The sequence below is a fragment of the Ailuropoda melanoleuca genome, chromosome 1, assembly GCF_002007445.2.
Source record: "Ailuropoda melanoleuca isolate Jingjing chromosome 1, ASM200744v2, whole genome shotgun sequence".
Taxonomy (NCBI): domain Eukaryota; kingdom Metazoa; phylum Chordata; class Mammalia; order Carnivora; family Ursidae; genus Ailuropoda; species Ailuropoda melanoleuca.
Genome location: NC_048218.1, coordinates 159,612,502 through 159,632,630, shown reverse-complemented (window position 1 = coordinate 159,632,630; position 20,129 = coordinate 159,612,502). Strand labels below are relative to the sequence as shown.

At 42.9% G+C, this 20,129-nt stretch overlaps 2 long non-coding RNA genes across 4 annotated transcripts in view; one reads left to right on the top strand and one right to left on the bottom strand.

The window, feature by feature from the left end:
* The window catches only part of LOC117803961, a 48,745-nt gene extending 47,372 nt beyond the window's left edge, over positions 1 to 1,373 (bottom strand). For all 3 annotated transcript variants that reach the window (XR_004628091.1, XR_004628088.1, XR_004628099.1), the window contains exon 1: positions 1,237 to 1,373. This is a non-coding gene — a long non-coding RNA (uncharacterized LOC117803961). The remainder of the gene's footprint in view (positions 1 to 1,236) is intronic.
* Positions 1,274 to 10,332, top strand: LOC117803970. Its single transcript, XR_004628102.1, has 4 exons — positions 1,274 to 1,379; positions 3,428 to 3,746; positions 4,575 to 4,695; positions 10,028 to 10,332. It is a non-coding gene; the product is annotated as an uncharacterized LOC117803970 (long non-coding RNA).
* The last annotated feature ends 9,797 nt before the right edge of the window (positions 10,333 to 20,129 follow it).

Genomic DNA, 20,129 nt, shown 5'->3' with positions numbered 1-20,129 from the left:
GATCTTTACACAATAACAGTTTCCTCTTCTGCGAAATGAAAATAGCAGTATAGTAATACTTATTATCAGTTGGTGGTTATTATGAGTGATAATTTATAGAAAGTGTCTAGGGTAGTGTCTGATACATACATAATACTCAAGAAGAAATGTTGTCTTTAGAAGTCTCTGAAGACTTCCAGTATTACTACAAAATGCATTATTGTCTTGTTGTTTGAATGTACTATTTTCTCCCCACCCAGGAATCAGTGGGGAAAAAGATCGTCACTTTTCACATTTCTTTCTTCATTGAGTACAAGGTGATATTTCCAAGACACGTTATCATGAGTATAATTTACTGTTTTTATGGTATTTTTTTTCTTTTTCCTTCCTCCTGTGGCACTGAATCAGGCTGGATTTTTAAATTTTTATTTTAATTTTATTTCTATTGGGCAGGTAGAAGCAAATTTGATTCCCTCTACCTAAAATAGAACAATAGACAACCAGGATTATTTCACTAGGAGTATTTTAAATTGTATTTTAGGTTCATCTTGGATATAGAGAATAAGGCAGTGACAAAAAGTATCTAAGAATGACAAGTGAACATTTTCGCTTCCCTGTTCAGAGACCTCCTGACTATAAGAAATCTCAACCATCTAATCCTATTAAAATCTGTCAATCCTACTGGTCAAAATAATATATGTCCATTGCTTCCATTTATCTGTGTCCCTTCTTTGATCAAGTTTTTCACTTTTAATATAGTGACTTGTGGCAGAATTTAGTGATTTTTATGAATCTCTTCTTGACTTCAAGAAAAGGACTGCCATTTTACACAGGTCGTATTTTCCAGTCCTCTTCTTCAGTGATTGAATGACGGTCAGTGTTTAGAGAGAGCTGTTATTTTGAGTCCCTCATGCAGATTGCAATAATTCACTTGTGAAGTGTTTAAACAAGGCAGCTGATAAATCACAACAATTCTTCCCTTTCCCCCAGGGATTAGCTCTGGAAACTCATGAGGGAATAGAGGAGATTACTTTCTGATATCTCTTGGAATTATGTGGCATTTTAAGGTGCTGCTCCTCAGGGGAGAAAAACAAACAAAGCGCAACGTCTTTGGTGGGGAGAAGAGCAGATCTGTGAGCAGACTTCAATCTAGCTAAGAATACACCTTGATTTACAGCCATATATACATACATATTTTTAAAATTTCATAGTCGCCTGACATTGAAGGAGTTTTTCCTAGGAGTCAATTTACTGTACCTTGAAGGCCCCAATAACTTCACTTTGCTTCCAGCAGTCCCACAGAAGGTGCACAAAAGGAAACGTGACACCAAGTAACCCAGATATTTCAGCCTCCCGCCAAAGAGCTGCCGAAGTGTTTCCACGTCAAGCCTCAGTCTCCGGTAATGATGGTTAACGACTCTACATTCTAACTAGATGTGGCCGTGGGTTACTGCGGCTCTGAGAAAGAGAAGGAAACCATAATTCATCTGATGTGGCTTTTTTGCCGAGAAGCAGGTTAGCGTTGACAAATAGCTAACGATTGTGCAAAGTCCTGCGTAAGTTGTGTGCAACTAGAGAGCCATCGTTTCCCGTGACACAGATCCCTGCTGTGCTGTTAGATGCAGAGCATGGCAAAACACTGAAAATTAGGATCGGGTGATTGATTTCTTTACTAACAGGGTAATATTGCGGTAAAATTCTATAAAAATATTTCTGAGCTACAGTCTAATAAGGTTAGTTTGATCACCTGCATTAGAATTATGAGTACCATACCTCTTTACTCTTCATGCTTCCTAATTGGTTCATACACAGGGGCAGGCACACAACTAATATTTATTAAATCCCTCCTATGCATGAATCATTAGACAAGGAACTCTGCAGGATATAAAGATGAATCAGATATAGTCCCTGACCCTAAGAGCCTGGGAAGAAGTCGAAGCAAGAGCTAAAAAGTATATGTATGTATGTATGTATATATATTATATATATAAAATAGTAACACAAAAGAACCTGTGGAAATGCTGTAATAGAGCTTTTGAGGTTGTTAGAGATGCAGAGGTCACTCCTGGCTAGGGTGGGTGGTCCAGGAAAGCTTACAGATGAAGCTGGTGGTAGGAGTGCAGACCTCGTGGAAAAAATGTAACTGTGAGAGTCAGAGATGATTTCAACAGAGAAAGCAGCAGGAACAAACATACAGAGGTGGGTAATTGCCATGCATTTGGGGAGAGAAGCAAGAGACCAGCTTCACCACAAAATATAAAATTTATATAAACTGGAAAGCTAGCTTGGTCCCAGAATATGGGGGACCCCAACTGTTAGAAATTCATTGTTTTTTTAAATGATAGAAAACTGCTTAGGTTTTCGAACTGGCAAGTGACATGAGTGAAGAAATGTGTTAGGGAGATGATTTTGGTGGCGCCACGTAGAGAGGGTTTTATATCTCCACCTTTGAGATGAATACCTTTGATGAAGGCTCTGAGGTAATTATCTGTTATTGTTTTTAGTTTCCAATCCACTAATGTTCTTCCTTTGAACTTAAAGAATCAGAGTTGACTCAACTACTCATAAATAGTCATTCCTGTTTCTCATCCAGATTTTTCATTCTTCGAGACTAAGGTTTCCTTTCAGTTTTATTGTCTGTCCTCCTTCCTTTCCTATTCTTTAATGTCAGTGATTCTCAAATTAAAGAAAACATTTTTTTAAATAGTCATGACATTTTTTTTTTATGAGGTAATTATTTTTGAAGCGTTGAGATAGCCTTCTTTGATGTGGCCTCTTCTCTGCCTTTAGTCGTGGAGTTTGTTCTCTCGGTCCTCAGATCGCTTTCTGGAGTGTGTAGGGTGATTTGATAATTACCAAGTTGTATTTGTGGGACGAGGTGAGCCTAGGGTCCCCGTGCTCTGCCACCATCTTCCCCTCGCCTACCTCAACATTTTTTGAGTGACTTACTATTCTTTGATTGTGTATACTGCCTCCTGACACTCAAAGGAGACCTAGAATTAAATATCAAGTGATTTAAAAACTTCTACAATGACCTCCAGACACTTGATGATCAGTGCTGGTGAAGTTGTTCTCTGTCTAACCCCAAAGGATGGTGAGTAAAATGACATTACTGTCAAAGTCCTTCAGATCGGTGACTCTGCTGAGCTCAGAAGACCTGGTCCACCCGTTTACTCCGTCACTGTCTTCCTAGAGGCATTGAGAGTGCTCGCACTCACCACCACCGAGAGTAGCACTCCTACCACACACCGTGGTTGAGTGTCTAATAAGAATTCTTTTCAGGTAGCTCAGTTTCTAGGAGTCGATATGTACTGCTATTCCTAGAGAATGGCATATTCAACACTCTTTCAAATCCCCTTCCACCTGCCCTCCTATACTGTAAATAACAGAAGGCTAAACAGTCTATTTCCCACACCCCCTTGTAACTAGGTTTCTGTTTGTGAGCTAGGTGCCGCTGAGAAACAAACGTTACAGCAGAACAGAGCAACATGAGGAGGCAGCCACCTATGAGAGAACTGGGTCTTCAGACAAGCACCATAGCAGTGAAGTTTCATTGTTCCGGGACAACTGCCATGAAGAGTTTTCTCACCAGTTGCCCACATCATAGGTTGTCTGTTGTCTGCAACTAATAACCCCAAATAATACAGCATGAACTCTAGCTGATCAAGGAGCTTTTGCTTGGGAGCAGAGTGGCCCAGCGAAGCAAGGAATGGATGGGCTGCTGAGTCTGAGTTGCGTAGTGTACTTGCTACAGAGATCTTCCACAAGTTAGTTTGATTTCTTTCTGTCTAATATGCAGATGATAATATATACAGGATGGCTATTCTTGTGACATCCTTTGGATTGCAAGAAACAACTACTCAAATTATCATAGGTGCTAAGTACACGTGGATGGCTGGGAAGTGGGGGAGGAGCTGGATATTGTGAGCACGCGTGTGTAACAATGGCAGCTGGGATGTTCAGGGGAATCCAGAAATAGGAAATATAGTTGAGTCTTAGAAGACTTGACACTTGATTGATAGCGGCTTTAGGGGCCCTAGCAGAAGGATTTTGAGGGGTTTCACTTCAATGTACTTCTATTAACATCACCTAGCTACTTTTGGATGTCGAGTAGTTATTTAACCTCTTTCTGTTAAATGGAATCTTCATCAAGGTTCCTGATAATTCTTTCCTATAACTTGAGCTTCTTATAATTGTTCACGGCCATGACCCTCTCTAGAGCTCTGAGTATATCCTTTCAGCTGTAGCTCCTCTTTGAAGGGCTGGCTTCTCTCTGAGTTTCTAAAATAAAATTCCCAAGTATTAAAAGCTAATGAATCAAGCTCATTGTTTTATGCCAAGTATGAGGTCACTGCTCAGAATGGCCACATCAACTGAGGTTGGGAGGTCAGCACAGCAGGGATGGCAAACTATCCTCCAAATGTGTGTTCTCTTTCCACAAGATAGAGCTGTCATTCAAAAGCATCTGCATTGACTCTTTTATAAACTAGTGGAACCATGTAACCATTCTTGCCAACAGAATGCGAGCAGAAATTTGTGTCGCTTTAGGCAACTAAAGAATAGGTATGTGATCTACATTCTCTCTCTTTCCACAGACAACAGCGGAGACACAAGATAAAAAGAATCTGGATTACCAAACCACCATGTGGAGGACAGCCACAAATTTCCTGAAACATCTACGGTACCCTGTCACTACTGAGTCTCAAACTTCTATTAGTAAGTTCTATATATTAAGTTCTATATATTATATTGTATCTATTATTATATCTATATATTATATCTAATATATCTATATATTATAGTATATCTATTAGTAAGTTCTATATATTAAGTTCTCTATATTAAGGAGTCTATTTTCCACTGAAAATTGGAGGTTTCTTTGTTAGAGCATCTGATATTATTTCAACCCTAAGTGGTTCTAGAAAAGGTCATTGTATTAGTTTCCTAAGAGTGCTATACCAAAGTACCAGAAACTGAATGGTTTAACACATTAATTGTTCATAGCTGTGGAATCTTGAGGCCTGAAATCGAAGTGTCTGCGGGGCCATTCTGCTTCCAAAGGCTCCAGGGAAAATGCTTCCTGGCCCCTTCCTAGCTTCTGGTATTGCCAGCTGTCCTCGGTGTTACTTGGCCTGTGGCTGCATCCCTCCTGTGTCTCTGTCCTCTGCCACAGGCCCTCTTTCCTACATCCACTCTGTCTCTGTGTCTACATCTCTCCCTCCTTTGTGCTGGGAAGACACCAGTCATTCAATTTGGGGGCCTAACTTAATCTTGTATGACCTTGACTTAAGGAGTGACACCTACAAAGACCCTATTCAAAAATAAGGTCACATTCTGAAGTGCCAGGTGGACATGAATTTTGAGGGTACACTGTTCCCTCAAATCCCATAGTCCATAGTTCCATCCATCCTATAGTCACGTGGTATAGAAGACAGCCCTGGACAGTGCCCTTTTGGCAGATGATATAGGCATGTTAAGGCATATTAGGATCAACATATTTAGTCAAATTGCAAAAAAATGTTAATCTAACATGGTATAGACAAAAATGAATCATGCCAAATTGAAGTTGAGAGAGCTGGTATCCGGTTCTTTGAGTTCCACATCCTTCTGTGCTTCAGTCACAGACACCAGTAAGTTACAGTGGAAGGAACTTTGCATCGAACTCACATAAATCATTCATTTGTTCAAGAAGATTCAAGACGGATGAGGTTCCTCCCTTTCTTGAACTTACAGTTTAGCTTGGAAATCAGATCTTAAACACTAATATGCAAATCATGTATTTAAGTAGGTTTGTAATAGATGCTTTGAAGGAGAATACAGGTGGAATATGAGTGGAGCTGTAACCAGGCCCCTCTAAGGAAGTAATACCTAAGCCAAAACTGTAAGAGAAGTTGGCCATGTGTGTCTGTTTGGGTTGGACACTGTACAAACCCCGGGGGCAACTTCGACATTGAGATCTATGTGAATGGAGCTCCTGGGTCTTGCACAGAGCAGAATCTATGAAGCTGAACATGGTAGCTCTGCTTCACAAGGGGTGGGAATTAGTTGCAGAATGTTAAGCAGGTGTGTGTGGGGGGGGATGGTGGTGGTGATAGTGCTGAGAAAGAAGATAAATACTTGAGATAGAAGGAACAACATATTACAGACCATGCTGTGGGAAGGTGCTTTGTCTTCCTAGTTACCAAACACGGAAAAATGATCTAAACTCTCAGAATCTCCATTATTTGATTGGCAAAACTGGGTATAATAGTATCCAACTAGCAGAGATCTTGTAAGGCTTTGGTGCCGAGGCACGGTGCCTGAGCAGTGAGAAGCTACTGAGTAGCTTCAGTCCCTGCGCCTCTTTCTGTCTTCCATTTCCTAGACACCAGGTGAATTTGGAGTCACCAGCATGACACGTAATAAACAGCATCCACTCATCTACACCTCTACCACTAACACTCAAAGTTCCAGGACTACCAATGGTTGCTAAATAAAGCTTGCTTTCCAGGCAGCCTGTGTGAGAAAGTCAGGCCTTTCTCACATCTGGCCAAAAGAAACAAATAACTCTAGGCTCGAGGTGACCAAAAAGAGAACTGAAATTATGCCACCGCCCGTCCCCACCGCAGAGCCCACACCCTCCTCCGTGCCCACACTCTGATCTTATCTCCTGTCCCATCTGACACTTTGATCTTTTAGGAGGCAGCTTATGCTGTTCTTTTCCTATGCTCCCACTTTAATTTTTTCAACGTTTTAATTTCTTAGATTGCGGTGGAACGAACATAATGTGAAGCTTACCATTGAAACCGTGTTTCAGTGTACAATTCAGGGCTAGTAAGTCCATCCATTAACGATGCTGTGCAGCCATCGCCGATATGTACTTCCAGAAAGCTTTCATCACCCGAAACAGAAGCTCTGTGCTTGTTAAACAAGAACTCCTCTTTCTCCCCCTCCCCTGGCAACCTCTATTCTACTTTCTGTCTCTATGAATTGGCCTATTCTAGGTGTCTCGTATAAGTAGAATCATAAGATCTTTGTCCTTTTGTGTCTGGCTTGTTTCACTTACCTTACCTAATGCTTTCAAGGTTCATCCATGTTGTAACATGTATCACAATTTCCTTCCTTTTTACAACTGAGTAATATTCTATGGTATGTACCTATCATGTCTCACTGTAATGCTACTAGTCTGTCCCCACTAGACTGTGAGCACCACCACGGCAGATGTAGTAGGGAGAATGTCTGCAAGGGACCCCACAAATGTCTTGCCTGAGCCCCTGGGATCTGTGAATATCTGTGAATCAGGAGATATTTTTCCTGAGATTATGTTTTTATATAGAAAGATTAATCTGGATTAGCTGGAGAGGCCCAATGTAACCCCATAAATCCTTAAGAGCAGAGAGTTTTCTCTGGTTGGTGGCTGAAGAAAGCAGAGAGAGAGAGAAGGCATGGATGAGCGATCGCTGGCTTGAAGAAGGAAAGGGCCACACGAAGAGGAAAGCAAGCGACTTTAAGAACGGAGATTGGATGACAGCACAGAAACCTGGACCTCTGTCCCATAACTGCAAGAAACAGAATTCTGCCAACCACACAAATGCACGTGGAAGCAGATTTGTCCCCAGCACCTCCACCTGGGATTCCCCCCAGCCCGGCTGAAGCCTTGATTTTGGCTGTGTCAGACCCTGAGCAGAGGTTCCAGCCGGGCCCAGCTGGACTTCTGACACACAGCTGGGAGCTGACAGATGGGTTTTGGTTAAACTCCTACATTTGTGGCCATTTGTTACTGAGCAATAGAAAACTGCTATCGCAGGCTCTCTGCCCTTCCTTTAATCCCTAGTGTTCAGCTCAGTGCCTGGAACCGATTAGCTTCCCAGCAAACACCAACCAAATAACTAATTGAAGGAGATGGGAAGCAGGGACGATGGAAGGAATAGTGAAAAAACAATGAAAATGGAAGGGATGAAGAACAAAAGAGAGATCAAGCAGAGAGGAGAGCATTTGAAAAGGCGGGTCTCCAGTGAAAAGTGCCTGATGGAAATGTGTCCCAAAATAATCTGGATTCTTCTCCACCTTCTCCAGAAATCCTCTCTCATCAATGCTCTTTTTATTTGCAGTAGATGCCTTGATTATTCAGTTGTGTAAATCAGCCGTTTGTATAGTGTCCTGCTGGTGTGACTTGTGACTTGCATGAACAGAAATCATAAACATGATTTTGTTTTAATTAAGAACAGTTCAGATTTAAGGCTTGAACATTCGTTTTCTTATCTCGTATGCATCCGGAGAGTAAGGAACGGCCTGCTGGTGAAAGTCTCCGAGGGTAGTAAGTCAAGGGGAATTGGACATTAATGCGTCTGGATTTTGAAGGAACTTGGCAGAAATAATTGTAAGTTATTTTTGTGAAATTATACGGCTTGTTCTACTCTAGGAAACAAAGAATGAGTTGATCCCTTGCATGACCACATATCTGGATTTTCAATAATGTAAAGAGATGCACACACTTCTAATATCTAAAATGTCACTTTTATAGCTCCTCATGTAAATAGGAGGATAATTTCTTTGACACAAAGTGTCGTTCTCCTCCACATACTATAGTCCTTGTAATTTCACTATTAGACAACCATTTCTTTAGATTACAAATTGATGCTAACCCTTATGAAATACAGCTATATTACTAGGAGAAGTAAAATGTAAGTTCAATAACCTTTACACATTAATAAAACATATCAGCTGATTTTTCTCTCCCTTACACATAAGCAAGGAGAAACTGTTTCTATGGGGGGGGCCGCTGAGGAGAAACTAGCATCAAAGTCAACTTCACTTTTCTGGAATTATCTGTAACACAAGTCCTAGATAGGAGGATTGTAATTGAGTTCCAATTCTTTAAAAAAGATTTTATTTACTTATTTGAGAGAGACAGCGAGCATGGTGGGGGTGGGAGGACAGGCAGAGGGAGAGAGAGAATCTCAAGCAGACTCCGCACTGAACGTGGAGCCCCATGCGGGACTCAATCCCACTACCCTAAGATCAGGACCCAAGCCAAAACCAACAGTTGAACACTTAACTGACTGAGCCACCCAGACACCATAGTTTCAATTTTGATTTTGCAACCCCGTCTTCTGCACTGTCAAAGTCACGTTCAAATGTCAAGGCAAGGAAGGCTGCTGTAGAGCTTAGCTGCTGCGTTTATCTGATTAGAACCATGAAGTGATGACGCTCATCAGGACGTGTATCTAAAATCGACAGGGGCGCCTGGGTGGCTCCGTAACTTAAGCGTCTGACTTTGGCTCAGGTCATGATCTCAGGGTCCTGGACTGAGCCCCACGTGGGGCTCCCCGCTCAGCAGGGAGTCTGCTTGTCCCCCCACCACTCATGCTGTCTCTCAAATAAATAAAATCTTCTGATTATACATGTATATATATTTACCATTGATGCCATTTTTAACTTCCTTATTAAAAATTGTAAATCATATTCCCTCCAATCCCCAGTGTTATTAAGGTATAATTGACAAATACAAGGATTCTTTCTCACCGTGATGGAATGATGACCTCATGGGGCTAAAGAAAAACAGGACTGTCTTTGGTCCTGTTAAGTGAAGAGTCCAGAAGAGTGCAGATTTCAAGCAGAGATGGAGGGCCCTGATGTCAACGTTCACAGAACCTGTGCCCTGCTCTCTTTCTTCCTCACAGTCTCTAACTCTCTCTCTTCTTTCATTCTTCCTTCATCTCTCACCACCCCCAATCTCCTCTCCCTCTTTCCATGTCTCCAATCCTGCTTCACCCTGTGCTGGCTTTAATTTATGAAATTTGTTTTCCCCTGGTAAGAGAGATGGTGTGCTACAGGTCTCCAGGCAGATATCCCGCTTTTGAGCTCATAACTTCATAGAGAAAGGTTGCAGCACAAGTACTGGGAATGACCCTAACTGGCCAGGGTTTGATGACTGACCTCCTCATCCCTAAACAGGGCGACCGGTTTCCTGTTAGCCATATAAGAGAGAGGGTCTCCTTATCGGAAGAGGAGGGGAAAATAAACTGTTTTATGCCGATGAATCTCAGTTTCCACCATCTAATTTCAGGGCTCAACTTGGACTGGTGCAATGAATCAATGCTTGGCTTCATTTCTTTGTAGCAGAGAACAAAGTTTCTACTTCATACCTACGTCATAATCTTTCAACACTTCTGTAGCAGAGATGGAAGAGGAGAAGGAGGCCGGGTGGGGAGAGCAAAGCTGGAATTTGATTGTTACCTCTCCTAAGAATACAACGGTTGAATCACTGCCCTTCAAATTACGAAAAAAAATTTTCAAAAATAGAAGCATGTGCTGTTCTGATGAAGTGGGAGTTCCAAATTCCAATTTGACTCCCATATTTTCAGAGTTAAAAGGTAGTGACAATTTGTCAAGAAATAAGTTCTGAAGATTTTTTTTTTTCTGAAATAAGGTTTTTAAAGCAAAATGAAGAGTGGTAGGTTTGGATCTGACTCCAAGTGTTGTTGTTATTGTTGTTTTTAAGATTTTATTTATGTATTTCAGAGGGAGAGAGAGAGCATGAGCGGGGAAAGGGGCAAAGGGAGAAGCAGGCTCCCCATCGAGCAGGGAGCCTAAAGCTGGGGCTCAATCCCAGGACCCTGAGATCATGACCCGAGTGGAAGGCAGATGCTTAACCGACTGAGCCACCCAGGTGACCCCCTGACTCCAACTGTTTAAGATAAGAGATCTTTGTTGCTTAATCTTTTTTCAAATAAAAAATACACAAATACTAGTGTCCACTTACAGGATGGATGAAGATCAAAGATCTCTACATCAATAAGACTAGCATCATGGTGCTTCTATGCAGAAGAAAAATGGATCTGAATCTTGTCTTTTTCCACCTCAAAGTGCTCCTGTGGACTTGCTGAGGGATATACTCCTAGTGCTGAGTACAAACATGTAAGTAGAGAGAGGGCACGGCTGCTCCTCGGAAGGATGAAATAAAGTTAAATCCTCCCAGAGAAGACATCACTTCCCACCCTTCCAGAGTTGTCCTTTTTAAAAAGAAGCCCCAACTAAAAATAATAATAATAATAATTAATCCAATAGACCTAAAATTACTGCTGAAAGAGTTACTAAATGTTTACTCTCATGTACTTTGAGTCATACTGACAAAGAGCATTGCCCTTTCATTTTAAAGACACTTCTATTTTTAAAGAATTTTAAGCTCCTTAGAGTTGCAAAAATAGTACGGATTTTCCATATAAACTTTTACCCAGGTTCCTCTTATGTTAACATCCTATATAACCACAGTACAGTGATCAAAACTAAGAGAGTAACATTGGGATAATACTATGAAGTAAACTACAGACTTGATTTGGATTTTCTGTTTTTCATCTAATGTCCTTTGTCTGTCCTCGATTGAACTGAAGGTCCCTTGTTGCATTTGACTGTCACGACCCCCTGATCTCCTCCAATCTGTGCTAGTTCCTCAGTCTTTCCTTGTCATTTAAGATCTGGATACTTTTGAAGAGTCAGTGATTTTGTAGAAAGTCCCACAATTGGTGTTCGTCTGATGTTTTCTCATGATTAGATGGGGGTTATGAAATTTGAGGAGGGATATAAGGAAGGTTTTCCTACTTAGAGTGCATCAGGGGGCACAGGATATCAGTATGTCTTCATTCTAGTGATGTTATCCTTACTTACTTGGTTAAGGTTGTGTGTGGTGTTTTCTTCACTATAACGCTACTGTTTTTTATTTTATAATTAATAAATTCTTTTATTTTAAGGCTATACAAATATCTTGTTGTTCCTCAAATTTGCTTACTAAATTTGGCAGCACAATCTTGTCTGAACAATTATTACATATTACTAATTTGAATGCTTCTGTAAAGAAGAGCTGCCCTTCATAATGAAACATTCAGTTATTACTTTGTGTAGGTATGGATTTATGGGTATTTGTTTTATTCTGTTGGTTATGATCCAACACTTTGTTGCTCAAAGTGTTCCAGTTGTGGTCATTGGATGTTCTTTCAAGCTGTCCTATTCTACACTTGTGACCAGGAATGAAGGGAGGAAAGGACCCACATGTATTCTGAACACTAGAAAGCCAGCTAATGAGGACCTTGCATGGATTTCTCATGTAATTTTCACAACAGCCCCATCAAGTAAGCAATAGCATACCTAGTCTACATGAATTCTAGATCTAACACTCAGGCTGAGCAGCTTGCCTAAGACCACCAAGCAAATTTGGGGTACACATAAGATTTACACCTAGATTTGCCTTCAGTGCCTCTTTCTGATACACCACACTGCCTCGCTATAAGATTCAGGCTTTGCCTTGGGGCAACATTCCAGTAACTGAATGCTTAATATAAGCACTCTCTCTGTAGCAGTGCCCCCAATTCTGGACTTCTGTCTTCCTTTTCCTGAGCCTCTTTTTCTTCTTCCCCCAGAGGGACTGAAGTCAAAATCACAAACAGTGAGGGCTCTAGAGGACCTTAGAGAAATTCTGTTCCAAATCTCTTACAATGCAAGTAAGAAAAACAAGGCTCGATCTGGGGGACACGGGTAGATAGTGAACTAAGTTTGGATCCCAGGTCCCCTGACCTGTAGTCCAATGTTCTCCCGCTCATGAGATCAGAGCCCAGCTCTCTACAAAGTCAGCTCTCTGTTTTTGAGCTTAGAGAAACGCATTCTGGAAGCTGAAGGCTTTCCAAAGCACATCAGAGCTATAAAGAAACATCTGTTCATTCATGTCACTATACCGGCATCTCTGTAAGAATAGCGCCCATAAAAGAACTTTTCAACAGTACATTTTTTTTTACATAAAAGGTGTCCAGGTTTTAATCCATAGGGGATTAAATGGACCCTTCTGGCCATCTGGGAATCTTCCTTGTCATCTTGGAATCTTCCTGCCCCATTTGAGTCTAGGAAGTCCCAACTGAATCAGATGTAGCAACACAACACAGAGAAAGAGGAAACCAAACAGGTTGCAGGGGAGTGGGGTGGAAGGAGAGACGACTTCTCTGTCAGTTAAAACTTAAGACTGCTAACGTTTACATCACGTACATGAAAGCTGTCGAGTATCTCATACAGGCTTTTTTACTCCTCCCCCACCAACCAAAACCAAAACCAAAACCAAAACTCCAAACCCCAGAACATTTAAAAAATGCTAATGTTGTATTTAGAGAATAGAAACCAGTCTCAACAATTACTGCCTATTATATCTCAGGATTTCAGAACCTGAATGATGCTTTTTCCTAGTAGCAGAGAATAAACACAATCAAGGAAAAAGCTGGAGGCTGGCAAGATACCCAGCAACTGAGGGCTGGGAGCTAAGCCCAGTGAACGGGGGTGAGTAGAGCTATTAACTGCACTGGCAAAAATGAGGATTCTCCCACTCACTGTCTGAGCACCTAGGTACCTAGTAAGGCAGGGCCTTCACTTACACATTCTCGGTCATCTACATGACAGAAGTGCATGATCATTACCATAATATTCATTTGCAGAGAGGCCAAGTTACTCAGCTAAGGTCACATGGTTTAAGTGCCAGCACCACCCAGGGTGACTCAAACCACTCGGCATGGGAGGCCAGTGGTTCCTGGAAGAGGTTGTGGTCTCAGCCAGGCAGACAGACCTTGACCCGGGGGTAGAGGGGCAGGCTGCTGGTGTTATCAGGGAAGTCTATCTTCAGTTTGTATTGGGCTGGGATTCAGGGTAAGGCTTTGAGCCTTCAAGGAGAATGACAAAGACAGGAAATTACAGCCTTGTAGATAAAAGCTAGGGCTCTTGAGTGAGCCACATCTGCGCAAGAGATGAATAAGGCAGTGATCTGTGTCCCCGCGCAGGATACCGGACTTCTTTACACTGTAATATTCTCATCTGTCATATGGGAATAATAGTCATATCCTCTCATAGGGTTTTGTGAAAATTAAGTGAGATAATAATATATGTACAAACATAAGAATGCCTCGCAATAATGCACATTTCAGATGTAATGCAATTAGTAATTGTCTCCCGGGCCCTGGAACTCCATCTGCCTGGCTAGTAGGTGGGCTGACTCTGATCAGCTTATAAGTCTTGCAATAAAACAACTCACATTTTATGTGGCTGAATTTTTGGAACCCTCACTTATAATCTTAACATGGGGATTTACTCAATAGTCCCTGAAATACTGCACACCTCTAATAAACCTAAAATGGTAATGGTAATAACAATACGAGGAAGAAGGAGGAGAGAAAAAATGTATCAGGATCCCAGCCCTGAGTTCATTTATATGGGCCCAAATTTAGAGAAAAGCCTTCTCCTATCTCCCCGAAGCCAGAATTTTAATGTAGGAGAGCCGCAGGGGCCCGGAATTCAGTATTGGGATGAAAGGCTGTTTAAATCCTCTTTGCCTTGTGTCAAGAATGACAGAGGAGATGGCAGCTGGTGACCCTTCAGGAAGCGAAGTCAGTGCCGCTGAGGGGAGTCAGAAAACAGACCTAAGAGAAACGAGATGAAGATTGATAAGTCCATGAAGTGCTAAAGACATTTTAAACCAGGGAGACATTGACAGGGATAAAACTACTCCATGTATCACAGCACAAAATTCTCCTGACAACAGTTTTGAGGCTCCTTGACAATTGTTCAAGTGGAACTGATACTCGATTATATATAATCTGCCTAATAAAATCTATTTAAACTGACGTTTTAAAAATTACCTATCCTACCTCACGTAGCTGGAAAGGAGAGTTTTCTTTGGTACAGCCAAATCCCAATAATGGGTTTTAAACTGAATGGAAATGCACTGATTAGCAATTAAGCAATGGGGTTGATAAAAATGCAGCACTTGGCTATTTGTTTTCAAGCTTTTTCTTTCTTCCTGATACTCCACACTTACTTCTATCAATCTAGTGATTAGAAAAACAAAGTTCTGGTAAATGATGAAAATACTATACAAACAAGAGCTATGGAGCAAAAACTGCATTGTGCCAAGTAATGATGCTCTGTTCATCTCAATGTGTTTGTCAGCAAGTGCACATAGCAATTTTCATTATGAGCTTTTACTAGAAATAAATACGGACCCAAATTTAGGGAAAAGCCATTGCTTATTTCCTCTTCCCGGGAACCCCATTTGGCTGCATCTTCAAATATGTGACTTCCACATTCTGTTGATACTGTTAGAGCCAGAAACCTACGGAGTAATTAGCTTAGGTTTTGTCTACACAGCACTAACATAGGCAATTGGAAAGTGAAAAATTCCGCCAAATAACTGGGCTTTGTGTGTAGAGGTTCCTACGTGACTTTAAATAGCCAGTTAGCTCTGTTTTGTTCACTAACAGCAAAATGCATTTGGACTAATTGGTTCTCTCTGCACCACATGGACCATATTATTGGTGATTGGCCTGGGAGAGTACAGTCCATTTAAGCAGGTTTTGGGGACAGGGTGGGGAGGAGGACAGATAAGACTGATGAGAAACAATGGAAGGGAGGAGCAGGTGGCCTGAGGGAGCCCGGAGCCATGGGTGAAGGTGTAGGGGTGATGGGCAGAGTCTATGAGATCCACCATGTGCTAGCAGCACTGTCCTCGGTTCTTCACGCTTTTTTCCCCCCCAAAGATTTTACTCATTTATTTGAGAGAGAGAGACTGAGACTAAGAAAGAGACTGAGAGACTGAGACTCCCCCACTGAGCAGGGAGCCCGATGTGAGACTCAATCTCAGGACTCTGAGATCATGACCTGAGCAGAAGGCGGACGCTTAACCGCTGGACCCACGCAGGCATCCCTCACGCTTCTATCCTCCTTGCTAGGGGCCCGCTGACGTTAGCACGTATCATGGCCACCTGGGAGGCATGATACAACACAGATTGCTGGGCCCTCCTCCAGGGTTTCTGATTCCGTGGAGCGGGGCTGGCTCTTCATATCTGCATTTCTAATAGCTGTCCAGGTGATGCTGGTACTGCTGAGACTGCACTTCGACAAGCACTAAAGCGGTTTTTTGTTTTTGTTTTTGTTTTAGATTTTACTTATTTATTTGAGAGAGAGAAGGAGTGAGCAGGAGCAGAGGATGAGCAGAGGGAGAAGGAGAAGCAGACTCCCCACTGAGCAGGGAGCCCAATGTGGGGCTCGATCCCAAGCCCCCCAGATCGTGACCTGAGCCAAAGGCAGATGCTTAACCGACTGAGCCACCCAGGTGCCCCATGAAAGCATTTTAGCAGTCATTTTAAAGAGGAACCGGTAGATGAGAGGCTCACTCATCTGGGGCCACACCTGTCCTGAGTAGGGAGTGGAGCAGAGCTAAGATTGAAACTCATATCTCTGATTCCATAGCCCCTGCGGCCTGCCTAGATACGAAGGCTGGTAGGGACCTGAGAAGTAAAGCCTACAGGCGTTTAAAAATCTTAGTCTTACTTTATTCCTCGTTTCTGAAAATATTAACTCTCTGGTGTTCTAGGAGTCCATGGTCTTCATTTCTCCACCTTCTCTTTAAAGGCTGATGTCTCCCAGGGCCCCATCTTTGGCCTTGTTCTCCTACTTCAGTAAGATAGGATTTTGGTGTATGAACAGAGGCCGCTTTTCTGGTATTTGGCGAGTGATCACCCCTGCTGAGAGCTATGCTTGAGGTACTAACTGCTTCACGGGGAGCTGGCACAGAGAATGAGAGGAAAAAGTCATCAGATCCTTGGTTATTGAATTTCAAAAGCCAAGGTTAAGGTGTGGGGGAAAAAAGTTTTGAAAATCTGTATGACAGGTATAGTGTTTATTTTATGGTCTTTGCTACATGAAGACAACATAAATTTGTCAGATGGTAGGAGTGGGGAGGAGATGGGAGTGACAAGGTGGAGCCAGGATTTGAAAGGACCACCCAGACTGAGTTGAGTCAACCCCCAGAGACTGCCCAGCCTCTACTCCAGCAGGCCCCACGGGGAGCCAGGGCTAGGAAGTCAAAAGGGATGAGTTAGTGACCCAGACCAGCTGGCATCCATTCAGCTGACAGGCCTGAGAAAGCTCCTGTGATGACCTCCCTTCTGGTTAGCAGAAAGAGGATGTCTCGTTGACAGGAGCTGTGCACATCTCACTGGCCTCCCATCCTGGACATTTGGTCCTTGATCTTGTTTAGTCCCTTTTCTACCACTTTATGGGGCCACTCCTTTCGGTGGCCTATGACACTTTTAAAACACGGTGAAGGTATGGTTTTGGGCTCTTAGGTGTGGATCCTGCCAGACAGAAAGTTACTGACATACACTGAGCAAAGACGCCGCATTCATGTTGAAACTTGAAGAGCTGGGAAAGGTTCTAACAGTTTGATTGGTTGGCTGAAATACGGACCAAAATGTGGACCCCACACACAACTTAGAAATGCCAGCCCTGCCTTAGTTTAGTGTAAAGAAGGGAATTCAGAGGTTGCAGAGGATTGGAATGTTAGAGTGAATTTGTCTTTTAAGACCTACTCACCCACACTGGGAAGGTCCAGAAGACCTACCTTTCATCATGACTGTCAGAAATGAATTCTTGAGGGTAGTCCTGTGATTGCTCTTCTCTGGAGGCAAGATCTTACAGTGGAAATTGCGCTCAGTGAATTGGGAAACCTAAATGCAATGGGGTGATGGAGGTGCAGGGGCCGAGCGGCAACACTCAACTGCCAAAGGCAAGATGGGAGTGGTTCCTATAATGGGCTGCAGCGTCAAAGCAGCCCTCAGGATAGTCTGACTCCCGGACCGCTGGGGTTGGCTAGTTAATCGTGGTGTTCCTAGAAGTTAAGAGATAGGAAGCCTACTGCATTTTTACTTGATTTGTATAAACGGAAGAGTTGTAGGTCAAGCGAACAAAAATCTAACCAGCATCATAAAAATAGAGTCACAGCCCCTCAATCAATTCCCAGACCTGAGCCAGTTTGCAAGTCTAGAACCCCTTGAATGAAAGAGAGGCCAGTCCCTGTGCGGAAGGACCTCGGTAAAAGGTAAACATTTATACTGTTACTCTTTCTTCCAGCCTTCCTCAGAGAAGCCTATGGCCTTTCACTTGGGTAACTATGCATTGGCTTAAAGGAAATAATCAGACCTTTAGGAGACTACTGGACATGAGCTCTGAGTTGACACTAATTCCAGGAGATCCAGAAGGTGCTGTGGCCCACCAGTCAGAGTAGGGGCTTATGGAGGTCAGATGATCAATGGAGTTTCAGCACAGGTGCATCTCCCAGTGAACTTAGTGGGTTTCTGAACTCATCCTGGGGTCATTCATTTCCCCAGTTCTGGCATGCATATACTTGGAATAGACATACTCAGCAACTAGCAGAATCCCTTCCTTGGTTTCCTGACCTGGGGGGTGAAGTCTTTTATAACCTGTGGAATGAGGGCTCTGACCAGGAAAATTACTAAACCAAAGCAACACTGAACTCCTTCAGGGACTGGACAGATTATTGCCACCATGAGGACTTGATTACCATCACATCCCCATTTAACCCCCCTGTTGGGCCTGTGCAGAAGACAGATGGGCCTTGGAGAGTGACAATGTATTCTCCTAAGATTAACCTGCTCTGACTCCAATTGCAGCTGCTGTATCAGATGTGGTTTCATTGCTTGAGCTAATGAACACATCCTATGGTACCTAGTACACAGCTATTGATCTGGCAAATCCTTTTTTTTTTTTTCCCATCCCATAAAGACCACCATAAGTAGTTTGCTTTCAGCTGGCAAGTCCAGCAATACACCTACGCTGTATTACCTCAGAGGTATGTGAACTACCAGCCCTATGCCCTAATTCAGTTCACAGAGATATTGAGCACCTTCCCTCTTCCCAAAATATTACACTGGTCCATTAGTGTTGACATTATGCTGACTGGGCATAGTCAGCAAGAACTCTTCTAGACTTATCAGTAAGACATTTGTATGTCATTGGGTGGGAAATAAATCCACAGAAATTCGGGGGCCTTCTACCTCAGTAAAATTTGTAGGGAATCCAGTGGTGTGGGACACGTCAAGATATCTCTTCTAATGTGAAGGATAAATTGTTACATCTGCCCCTCCAAGAAAGAGAGACATTGCCTAGTGGGCTTCTCCAGAGTTTGGAGGCAACACAGTCCCTTCAGGTAGCTTGTTTCAGCTCACTTACTGAGTGACCTGAAAAGCTTCTAGTTTTGAGTGGGGCCCAAAACAAGAGAAGGCTCTGCAACAGGCCCAGGCTGCTGTTCAGGCTGCTCTGCCACTTGGGCCACGTGATCCGGCAGTTCCAATGGTGCCTGAAGGGTCCGTGGCAGGTCAGGATGCTGTTGTGAGCTTTTAACAGGCCCCTATAGGTGAACCGTGGCACAAGCCTCCACAGGTAATCCCTCTCCTTTTGGGAAATAGCTCTCAGCCAGCTACTGGGCCTTAGCAGAGACTGCGTGCTTAACCATGGACCACCAAGTTACCAGGCAACCTGAGCTTCCCATCATGAACCGGATGTTATCTGACTGAGCAAGTCATAAAGCTGGGTGTGCCCAGCAGCGCTCCATTATCAAACAGAAGTGATGTATTTGTGATTGGGCCCAACCAGGTTCTGAAGGCACAAGTGATGGGAAGACCAAATGTCCATGGTCGCTGCTCCTGCCACATTACCTGCTTTCTCCCAGCCTGAACCTATGGCCTCATGGGGAGTTGACAGAGGATGTGAAAACTCAAGCCTGATTTATAGATGGATCGACATGATATGTTGGCACCCTTGAAAGTGGACAATTGCAGCACAATCTCAGCACAACCAGTCCTTTTCTGGGACATCCTTCAATCCCCTTTTCTGGGATTTCCTGATGAAAGGAAATCCTCGCAGGGGGGTGGAACTTCAGGAAATGCACCTGGTTGTTCACTTTCTGGAAGGAGAAATGACCAGACATTAATTATATACGAATTTGCGGGTTGTGGTCAATGGTTTGGATGGATCGTCAGGGGCTTGCAAGGAACATGATTGGAAAATTGGTGACAAGGAAATTTGGAGGAGAGGTCTGTGGATAGGGCTCTTTGCGTGGACAAAAAAACATGAAGATATCTGCGTTCCATATGAATGCTCACCAAAGGTGACCTCAGCAGAAGAGGATTTTAATAATCAAGTAGATAGGATGAACCATTCTGTGGATACCAGTAAATCTTTATCCCAGTCAACCATGTCACTGTCTAATGGGTTCATGAACAAAGTGTCCATGCTGGCAGAGATGAGGTTATGCATGGGCTTAGAAAAATGGACTTCTACTCATT